We start from the raw sequence: 11,410 nt of genomic DNA on the forward strand, positions 1-11,410 counted from the left end.
TGACCACATCTGTGTTCTATGCTGGAAATAGAAGAAAATAGCGAAGGGCTATAAGGATGAACTAGGTGAGCCTGTGCTTTTTCTCTTTTCCTTTTTTTTTAGTTGTGAAAACAGTAGTATTCCTAAGAAGCTCCATTCAGCAGATTTCTGCTTTTATCTCATTGATCAAAATGAGTCACAGGGTACTCTCTAGTTGCAAGGGAGGCTGCAGCGATGGATATTTTTAACTGGGTACATTGCTGCCTGGTTAAAAATTGAGGTTCCATTGGTAAGAAAGAATGGAGTCAGGGAGAAAAAATAGGTGTCAAAGTCCAAAAAAAAGTACCATATAGCCAAGAAAAGATCCTTCTTTCTTAGAATTTTGGAAAAATAGATTTGGAAATCTAGATTTTCTTCTAATGCTCTGTGTATTTTTCTGGTTTTTCATGGTTAATTGCAGTTGTGTTTCTAAAGAGGACTGAATCTGTAGGTCCCTCGTCATAGAGGTGGCTTAGAGGGCAGCCCTCCTGCGGTTACCTGGCAGAGAAGTTGCTCCCTCAGGCCACAAGCTGCTGTTCTGGTCCTCCAGTACAATGGCCTAAAGCAGGGGTCAGCAAACTTTTTCCTAAAGGACCAGAGAGTAAATATTGAAGGCTTTGTGGGTTACATGGTGCGGTAGACTGAACACTGAGAGGTCCACATCCTAGTCACCAGAACCTGTGACTTTGTTACTTTCTATGGCAAAAGAGATTTAGCAGTTGTGATTAAGGATCTTGAGATGGGAGATTATCCTGGATTATCTGGGTGGACTCAATGAAATCATAAGGGCCCTTATGAGAGGGGTACGGAAGAGTCAGAGTCAGAGGGAGAGATGATAAAATGCTACCCTGCTTGCTTTGAATATGGCGGAGGGGACCATGAACCAGGGAATACGGATGACCTCTAGAAGCTGGAAAAGGCAAGGAAACAGATTCTCCTCTAAGGCCTCCAGAAGGAATGCTGTCCTGCTGACACCTTGATTTTAGGACTTCTGACTTTCAGAACTGTAAGAAAATAAATGTGTATGGTTTAAGCCACTCGCTTGTGGTCATTTGTTACAGAAGCAACAGGAAATGAATACATAACAGTTTCTATCCACAACTACTTGATGCTGCTGTTGTAGTAAAAGCAGCCATAGATAATATATAAATGAGTGGGTGTGTCTGTGCTCCAGTAAAACCTTATAAAAACAGGCAGGCTGGATTTGGCCCGTGGGCAACAGTTTTCTGACCTCTGGAATAGCCTCAGATCTATACCACTATTCTATGTAATCTCTAATTTTGAGACATAGTTTGTCTCCGTATTCAAATTACAATACATAGTGTTCCAGTGAACATTCCTGTGGGCAGTTCGTTGGGCCTATCTCAGATTACACATAGAGAATAAATTCTAGAAATGTGATTCCTGGGTCAAAGTGTGTGTATCCTTTTCCCTAGGCTGACCTTTTGCAAAGCCACAACAATCCACACTCCCGGGGGAGCACAGGACGGTCTACCACACGCTCAGAGTAGCCAATTCTTGGTAAGTAGATGTAGGGACTGGAGTAAAACACCAGGATAATGGCTCATGTTCATATTTTAGACACAAATTTTAAAGCACTGGGGCAGGTTATTTATCTGGTAACCCTGAATTTAGACTGTTTAATGTGCAATTTTAAATATGGGCAACAGAAAATAAAATATAAATTCTTGCTTCTGCCACTTAAGCATGCTAATAAGTGATTATAATCTTTACATTTTATTTGCCCCTGGAACTCAGTATGTTCTTAGTTGGGAAGAGTACTTGGATTTGGTAGGCTACATGTTGGCCCATTAGGAATGAAAATGGCTGGGTGCATGTGACTTTCTCATCAATTGTTTAAATAGACACTGTCAAGGACAGTATTTCTGGAATGTGCTCTTATAAAAAAATATATAAATTTATTTATTTATTTATTTGGCTGCGTTGGGTCTTCATTGCTGCACGTGCGCTTTCTCTATTTGTGGCGAACAGGGGCTACTTTTCCTTGCCATGCGCGGGCTTCTCATTGCGGTGGCTTCTCTTGTTGCAGAGCATGGGCTCTAGGCACATGGGCTTCAGTAGTTGTGGCACGCGGGCTCAGTAGTTGTGGCTCGTGGGCTCTGGAGTGCAGGCTCAGTAGTTGTGACACACAGGCTTAGTTGCTCCGCGACATGTGGGATCTTCCCGGACCAGGGCTCGAACCTATGTCCCCTGAATTGGCAGGCGGATTCTTAACCACTGCACCACCAGGGAAGTCCTGGAAAGTGCTCTTGATCAACTTATTTTTATTTTAAGAAAATTTATCCTTGTATTCACAATCTTATTTCTGTCAGTCTCTACAGGAATTTGGAACCCCTGATATGGGGTGGTAGCATACAGGGAAGATGATTAGTTGATTCATTCGTTGCTATTTGGAGGGAAGAAACATCAATACCTCCTATTTTCCAGCAAAATTCATTGTTTTTCTAAGACTGTTCTTTGACTCTTTTGGTTTTAGCAAGGATCCTCCAATTGGGGGTTATACTCAGATTGGCCAAGAGTTTTTGTATGATTTTTAGGGGAACTTCACAGGTACAGTGTCAGGATCCTGTATTAGAATGAGATACAGTGTGTGTAGGTGCCAGGTGCACACTAATAATAACTAACATTTGTTGAGGATTTAGCACATTCTGGATAGGGAAAATTATCCTGATTAACTCCAACACCATCTTTGGGATCTAGGCATTACTATTATCTTACCAATATTATTGTTGAGGAAACCAGGAGTAATAAGTAGATTGCCCTAGGCTAACAGTTAATAAATAGAGTTGCTGGGAGCGAATTCCCTGGCAGTCCAGTGGTTAGGACTCAGTGCTCTTAACTGCCAGGTGCCCAGGTTCGATCTCTGGTAGGGGAACTAAGATCCTGCAAGCTGCACAGTACAGCCAAAAAAAAAAATAGAGTTGCTGGGGGTCGAACACAGGCAATTTGATTCCAAAGCCCACACTTTGCTTTATGGATTATAATAAATAATCAATAGATGCATTCTTCCTTTAATTTATCCAGTCAGTCGATCAGTAGGTGTTTGTTCATTTATTGGGCTTAGTATATATCAATAAGCAAAACAGATAAACTTTCTGTCTTATTAGAGATTACCTTCCAGTGGGGGCCAAGACATAAAAAACCAACAATTAACATACTAAACATATTAAATAAGTCAATCAATCCTAAAGTATGTTGGAAGGTATTAAGTACAATGAAAAAAAAAGAAATAGAGCAAAGGTAATGGGGGCCAGGAGTGGGTGTATGGGCTTCACTGAGAGGGTGGCGTTGAACACAGATTCATGGGAAAGAGGGAGTTCTTTGGATTCCTATCCAACCCTTTCTTTCTATACTTGTGAGCATTTCTCAGTGAAATTTAAACCAGAATAATATCTGCCACCGCTTACCTAGAAGGTGATATTATATTTACTGTACCATCTGTAGGCTCCTTGGAATTTTAATCCAGCAGAGGACTCAAACTTAGATTATCAAGTTACTGGAAAGCGTAACTAATCATGTATAGCTCAGCCTCAATTATTTGGACGTTAGATGAAAACAGAATCCCCCCCATACCAGTATATCTGATTTATGTACGTATGTTGACTCAATCGCAAGGACATCTATAAAACTCAGGGGCAAGATACACATCACAGGCAACTGACATAGAGAACCAGGAGAGAAGCTACTGAAAAATAAAACCAAACACCTGTTTCCTCTCTGGCTTTGGTTGTCAGGAAAACATCTTCCAGTGAAAACAGCACAATACGTGAGAAGTACTGAGGGTTGTTTGTTTTTGTTTTCACTTTAGATGCCTGGTGTCTTAACATAAAATATTTATTGAACTGCATTTGAGAAATTTTTTGGTAGGTCACTTATCACAAAAGAAAAGGCAGGAAAGAAAAAGGGAAGGGAGGGAGGGAGGGCGAAGGGAGGGAGGGAGGGAGGAAGAAAGGAAAGAAACCGAGGGAAGAAAGGAAAGAGTGGATTCTATTTATTCAGGAGCCTTAGATATATACTGAGCAGTATTCGAATAGAGGATAGTAATGTAAGATTAGGCTGCAGGGACAAATCGTTTCACTTTTGTGCTGTATGTGTGTGCACTAATTGTTTTTTGACTATAACAATTGTGAAAGAGGCATTTGTGCTTGCAAAGAGCAACACTAATTCACTCTTTGGCTGGCATGCTGATGCCTATCTTTGGGAGGTGAAAATCAAGACAGTGGCAAGAATTTTCATAAAGATTTTTTTTCCTGTATATCCATGTCAATCCATATTTGACCATATATGGATTTGGGCTGAGAAAAGCTCCTTTTATTAGTAATTTCCAAATTGCAGAAATCAATCTAATTGTTTGTGTTGAGCTTTTTTTTTTTTTTTTTTTTTTTTTTTTTTTTGCGGTGCGCGGGCCTCTCACTGCCTTGGCCTCTCCCATTGCTGAGCGCAGGCTCCGGATGCGCAGGCTCCGGACGCGCATGCTCAGCGGCCATGGCTCACGGGCCCAGCCGCTCCGCGGCACGTGGGATCTTCTCGGACCGGGGCACGAACTCGCGTCCCCTGCATCGGCAGGCGGACTCTCAACCACTGCGCCACCACGGAAGCCCCTGTTGAGCACGTTTAAAAAATGGTACAGAACAGAAAAGAATGGAACAGACCAGAGTGCATTGTGTGCCGTGACGGTGAGTGTTGCATCACATATGTGTGTACTGGATGAAGAAGTAAAATGCATTTCTTACTATGAAAAGTGTTTTTTGTTTTTTTTTAAATTTTTTTTAACTTTTTGGCCACGCTGTGTAGCATGCAGGATCTTAGTTCCTCCACGAGAGACTGAACCTGTGTCCTCTGCATTGGGAGCGTGCAGTCTTAACCACTGGATCTCCAGGGAAGTCCCTGAAAAGTGTTTTAAAGAAAAGTCTGAAGTTCAGACTTTGAAACAATGAAGTGATTGGATTGGTATAACTACGATCTCCAGGTCAGGAGTAAGCCACTGAAATCCTTCTGAAGCTCAAATCATACTGAGTTTAGTAGAGAAGTATTGAGTGAACTTCTATCCTGGTTTAAATCCAACTTCTACCACTTCCTAACAGCCTGACTCTGGGCCTTTGTTTCCTTATGTGTAAGATGGAATAATAGTAGTATCTACTTTAGAAAGTTGTTTTGTGTATTAAAAATGAATTAATATATGTAAAGTGCTTAGAAAAGTGCCTGGCACATGGTAAGGACTATATGAGAATCAGTGATTGTTATTGTTATTTTTTTGCTGTTGTTGTTATGTGATGAGCCCTGTGGGAGAAAATACCCAGACAATGTCTTATTTAACCCAAGACCAAGTATTAGTTTCATCACATGCAGTACATTGTACCTATTTGACTTTGAGTCTGGCTATCTGGCTTTTAAGCAGAAACATCGACACCTTAGAAACCAACCATCTCCCTGGATGTTCTTTTATTGATACATAAGATCATATGTAGTAACTAGGGGGCATGTTTTATTTGGATGCGCAGTGTTTTTTGTGTGTTTCTGTTTAAAAACATTTTTTTAATTTTAAAAATTTGAATGCCCTAACTTCTTGTGGTAGAAACCAAATTTCTTTTAATATATTACATATATATGTACACACTCAAGTGAAATATATGTACTTTGAGGGGATCTATTTATGTTCCATTGGGAGTCATTCCTTCCTATCAGGAATCTCACCTGTTGTTTTGTGCATTTGGTCAGATTCCTGACATGTTTTGTTTCCTGTTGTTTAGTAAAGGTGCTCTTCCTGGGATGTACTAAACCTGGCGACTTTTTGGGAAGATTTTTTTCCTTTTGATTTAATATACTGAGAAAGAAATGGGAAGGTTAAGATCAATTTTAGGAGTGCTTTGGGTTGTGTATTAAATAGCCATTCATTCTGGAACACAAGGGTAGGATTGTAATAAAAGGTGATGGAACAGTAAAAAAAAAAAAAAAATTACCCCAGTTCTTATCACTTCCTATTGGCTAAAGCCACTTGACGATTTATGTTATCTGTCTGATCCCTCGATGCATTTGACTTTTAAAACCCTGCTAAAGATTGAAGCGCCTAATGTGGGAGCATGTGTGTATGTATAACTGATTTAGTTTGTTGTAGAGGGAAAACTAACACACTATTGTAAAACAATTATACTCCAATAAAGATGTTAAAAAAAAAAAAAAAAAAAAAAAAAAAAAAAAAGATTGAAGCGCCTAAAACTTGCTCACTCTGCACCCAGTTGCTCGTAGCTTCAGATCTTTAAACTGAATTAACACATTATTACTTAACTGGGCTGCCCGCTTTCCTCCACGTCTCCTGGCATTTTACCTGGATGCAGAGGGCAGCAGTTGTTCTGCTGTAAGCATCTTATCCAGCTATCTTATGGATGTCACTCTAAAATGGAAAGAAAGGCTTCTATGAAGCACATATTTTTCCAGGCACAAAGACACACACATCCATCTAGGGACCACACCAGACCCCTGGACTGAATTCCAGAACTCTTACGATGGCAGGTAGAGGAGGTGTGGGAATGTTCTGTGTCTATATTGCAGCCTAGAGTACAATAAAATGTACGTAAGTTGGTATATTATGGGCTTTAGCTCATTTTTTAACAAGGTCTTGAATTTATATGGCACCATTCTCGAAAAAGCTAGCAATATACACAAACTGGATCTAATTCATCACCACGCCGATTCCTTTAGAGTAGATAGGTGGGTGGTATAGAGTTGGGGAAGATGTAGCCACCAAATGGCTGCTCACATTAAAAATATCTAAGGTTAGATAGCTGAAAAAGCCATAGGTTTCAACTATTCCACAGAAAGAGTACAGAGGTCTGACTTTTCTGGTTAATCTGATGGATGTAGGTAGCTCAGAGCTGTATCTGGCCATCCCTATTGATAACATTTGCCATTTCACACAGGGCTGCATAAAGACTCCCGAGGTCTACAGTTCCCTCAACGGCCACTAGAGTAACTGAGAAGAAAAAAAACCTTCAGAAAACACAGCATGAATAATGGCAGCAAGAGAAGTTCCTGGTTATAGCCCACTCATATATTTTTGAAATGTAGGTCAGATTTAGAGGAAGTGAAAGAAACTTCCTGTTGAATTTTCGTTTATAGCATGTGTCTGGAAATCTCTAAATGTAATTTCTTGGTGTAAAGTAAACTGCAGAAATCTGGGATGTGTCAGTCTGCTTTATGTTTATTGAAGCCATTCTATTTGAAGCTGAAATGTAAAATTATATAGTGGAGTGAAGAGCTACAATTAGTTTAACAGACATGACTGTATTCCTCAATTGAAAAGCTGTCAAGACCTCAACAATCAGATACAAAAAAGATCCAGGAATGCTGTAAAATCTTGTCTCCTAGGAAAGATTACATTTCCCTTTGGTTGCTACACATCACTTTGAATATTGCACTATCTTCTACCCTCCTTTTTAAAATTTTCATTTTTAAAAAATTGAAGTATGGTTGATTTACAATGGGCTGTTAGTTTCAAGTGAACAGCAAAGTGATTCGGTTATACATATACATATATATATGTATTCTTTTTCAGATTCTTTTCCATTATAAGTTATTATAAGATATTGAATATAGTTCCCTGTGCTATACAGTAGGTCCTTCCTGTTCTACCCTCTTTTTTGTGGTTTAAAAAAAAAAAAAAAGCACTTCCCTAAAAGTCACAAATAATGCGTTGTTGTTGTTGTTTTTAAATTTTTGGCTAAGTGTTTGTTGCTGTGCGCCGGCTTTCTCTAGTTGAGGTGAGCAGGGGCTACTCTTCCTTGTGGCGTGCGGGCATCTCATTGTGGTGGCTTCTCACTGCGGTGTCTTCTCTTGTTGCAGAGCATGGGCTCGAGGCGTGCGGGCTTCAGTAGTTGCAGCACGTCGACTCAGTAGGTGTGGTGCACGGGCTTAGTTGCTCGGCGGCCTGTGGGATCTTCCCGGACCAGGGCTTGAACCCGTGTCCCCTGTATTGGCAGGAAGATTCCTAACCACTGCACCACCAAGGAAGTCCACAAATAATGTTTTTATAAATTTGAACTGGTTAGAAGAACTTAGATGTTCTCATGACCACAACCAAGCTCTCCAAATAAAAAGGGTTTTGGCAAAACTAAACTTCTCATCACTACCGTGTGGCAGACACCCCCATTTAACTTATCTATAGTCTACTTTGATTTTGGATTTTCCTTCTAATTGAGATGAGGACTCTATTGGTTGTAAAAGGAATGCTACTTGATGACACTTGGTGTCACTTGTAGCAGACACTGTTGACGGACTAGGCAACCAACAGCAGAAGCTGATTCTGGGGTTGTGTCCACCCTAATATGCTCTGTGAAGGTCACCCTATTTCCTATCTGGGGGGATAGATCATCATTTTGCTGAGCCAGTCATGGTCATCCCATTATCCTTGACAGTGAGAGCAGAGAGATGGAGTGAACCTGGGTCCTTCATGATATCAGGAAACCATCAAACCCTGAAGCAACCTACATTAAGGCTTTTAAAAATGTGAGATAATTAATTTTTTTTAATGTGTAAGCCAAATTCAGTCAGGACTTTCTGTTACTTGGTTCCCCAGACACCCTAATATTGCTGCAAAGAAAGTATCTCTATAATGCTATTGGGGGGTAGAGCCTTTTGCTTCATGGGCAGAGCTAAGCCTTTGCCTCTGAAAGACTAGAAAGACAGCATACTATTGAGCAAAGAGCCCTGGATTTAGGGTCAGAATAGCCAGTTCTAGATCACACCTGTCATTTACTATTTGTGTGCACTCAGGCAGGTAATTTAGTCTGCCTGAGTCTCAGATTAACAGTACCAACTCATGGGCTGATTATGAAGGTTAAATGAAACAATGTGTTTCACAGGCCATCAGATGGAGTACCCTTGAGGGCCAGTGTTTTGTTGTGCTTATCTTTGTTATTCCTATCTCACACTGGCCAGCATATAGCAGCAAATACTTATACATCATCCACCCTGTGCCCGTGTTTTCCATGTATTAAGTATTTTTCATGTATTTTAAAGCTCATTTAATTAACTGATTTCATTGTCACAACAAACTATTCTTTTATTCCACTTTACAGATGAAGAAAGAGGCTCAGAGAGATTAAATAATCTGCCCAGGGGTCATCCCGATAGGAAATAGGATTTGAATCCAGGCAGTCTTTAAAGTCTAGCGTCTCAACTACACAATATTCTACATAGTGGAGGCTTAGTATTTATTTAATGACTGAATGGTACCTGTGAAGTTCAGTGAATATTTATTGAACAGGTGGGATGTAGCAGTTGAATAACAATTTCTTTTTCTTAAGAAGAAATGTTATACTTCGATTTTTTTTCTCTTGGAGAAAAAAAGTAGTTCTTCCAAGTTTAATGAGATTCTGTGACCATGGATTACTTTGGGGGGCATTTTTCCATCCATGTTAATGAACGTGGCCCCCAGGGCAGCCACCAGTAGGATCAGGCCTGAATACAAGGATTATTCAGCACCCTTTTATCACGTGACTCCCATATATTAAACAGCCCCCAAATCACGTGACTCCAATTGATTAAATCAGCCCCATTAAACATCCCAACCCCCATTAAATCAATCATCCTCCTTAAATCTCCTGACACCCATTATACCAATCAAACCCCTTAGGTTTCCTGACCCCCCCAAATCAGTCTGCCTTCTTAACTCTCCAGACCATTAAGTCATTCTGCCTTCTTCATTCTCCTGAACCCCATTAAATCAATTGCCCTTCTTAATCCCCCAACAGCCCTTAAAACAATAAGCCCCCTTAAATCACGTGATTGCTTTGATTCAATCAGTGCCCTTAAATGGTGGGGCTACCAGTGATTCAGTCAGGCCCATCGTATCACGTGACTCCCGTTGATTAAATCAGCTCACTTAAATATTGTTAACCCCTTTAAATCAATTGTTCTTCTTAAATCTCCTGACTTTCATTAAACCAACCAAATACCTTAGGTTTCCTGAGTTGCATGAAGTCAATCTGCCTTCTTAAGTCTCCTGACACCCATTAAAGAGGATGATTACTTTAATTAGGGTCACCATATTTAAGAAGGCAGATTGAATCAATGGGGGCCCAGCCCAGGAGGGGTGCTGTTCCCCGTGGGGGGTGGGGACAGCGTATCCCCAAGGGGTGGCCCTGGCATCCCCCCGGGGTTCTCAGTTGTGTATATGCATTGTGTACACAAAGTTCTTTTGGGGAAACACAGTATGTCCACCGTTGTGTATATGCATTGTGTACCCAAAGTTCCTTTGTGGAAACAGTATGTACACTGTTGTGTATAAGCATTGTGTACTCAAATTTTTTTGTGGACACATAGTACGTATACAGTTGTGTATATGCATTGTGTACACAAATTCCTTTGTAGACACACATTATATACACAGTTGTGTATATATATTGTGTACACTAAGTTGCTTTGTGTACCCATATTCCATACACAGTTGCATACATAAGTGCTGTCCCCCCTGGGGGTGGTGGTGCTTGGGCTGATTCAATCAGCCCCTTGGATAATGTTACTCCTATTGTTAAATCAGTCCCCATAAGTCAGGGAAGGGTGCTGTCCCCTCTGGGACAGTCTCTGAAATGCAGAATACGGTTAGTTTGGTCTGTCATCTCCTCTTCCAAATGGTTAGTTAGAGCACATGCTCGGACAGTTCTGGCCACTAGGACATCCTGGTTACACACCCATGAGCTGCTGTAACTAAAGTTTGGTTAGGTAGGTAAGTGTCCCATTTCTCTGCCGTGTCCCCATTCCCTGCGGCACTCCCATGCCTCGGTCACATCTTCAGCACCAGTGGTGCTCTGCTTACCACCCCCAAACCCCCCTTTCCCCACAGTTAAAATCTGTGGTCAACAAACTATCCAGAAGTAAAGAATTCTAACAATGAAATCAAACACATAAATGGCAAAAATCATGAATTGCACACCAAGTTATGTAGTTGACTTGTAGCTTAATGAATATGTTCTTCCTCTGAGGACAGTGGGATAGAAAGACATTTCTCAACTCCAAGAGGTCAAGCTGACAGGCCCGCAGGGAAGAGCTGGTTTGGGTAGGAAGCCTTCTCCAAAATGACAAGTGACATCTTAGAAGGAGACCACCTACTTGTATTTCCAACATTTAGTTGTCTCAATGACCCTATCACCTCTGAAGTAGGTGGCCTTCCTCCTTTCCTCTCCAGGCCTCCTTCTATCCTCCCAGGAAAGTCACAATTTCCATTATCTGCCTAAAGCCTAGTACAGAATATAGAAAGCCAGCTGTAGAACTGGTCTTTGTGGAAATATTGCTTTCAAATTCCTTCTATTCCAGACTTCACACACCTTATAAATATAAACAGAACGAGAAATTTAGCAATTTTATAGAAAAAGGA

The 11,410-nt window shown here is 40.7% G+C and overlaps 1 long non-coding RNA gene across 2 annotated transcripts in view; it reads left to right on the forward strand.

Moving 5' to 3' along the window:
• The window catches only part of LOC131758929 (uncharacterized), a 32,082-nt gene extending 24,858 nt beyond the window's left edge, over positions 1-7,224 (forward strand). Inside the window, exons 1-4 of one of the 2 annotated variants that reach the window (XR_010840982.1) lie at positions 1,010-1,024; positions 1,455-1,539; positions 4,484-4,715; positions 6,957-7,224. This is a non-coding gene — a long non-coding RNA (uncharacterized lncRNA). Of the gene's footprint in view, positions 1-1,009; positions 1,025-1,454; positions 1,540-4,483; positions 4,716-6,956 lie in introns of those variants that run through there. The other variant, XR_010840981.1, reaches the window with a different exon arrangement.
• Positions 7,225-11,410: the final 4,186 nt, after the last annotated feature.

Source organism: Kogia breviceps, chromosome 6, assembly GCF_026419965.1.
Source record: "Kogia breviceps isolate mKogBre1 chromosome 6, mKogBre1 haplotype 1, whole genome shotgun sequence".
Taxonomy (NCBI): Eukaryota; Metazoa; Chordata; class Mammalia; order Artiodactyla; family Physeteridae; genus Kogia; species Kogia breviceps.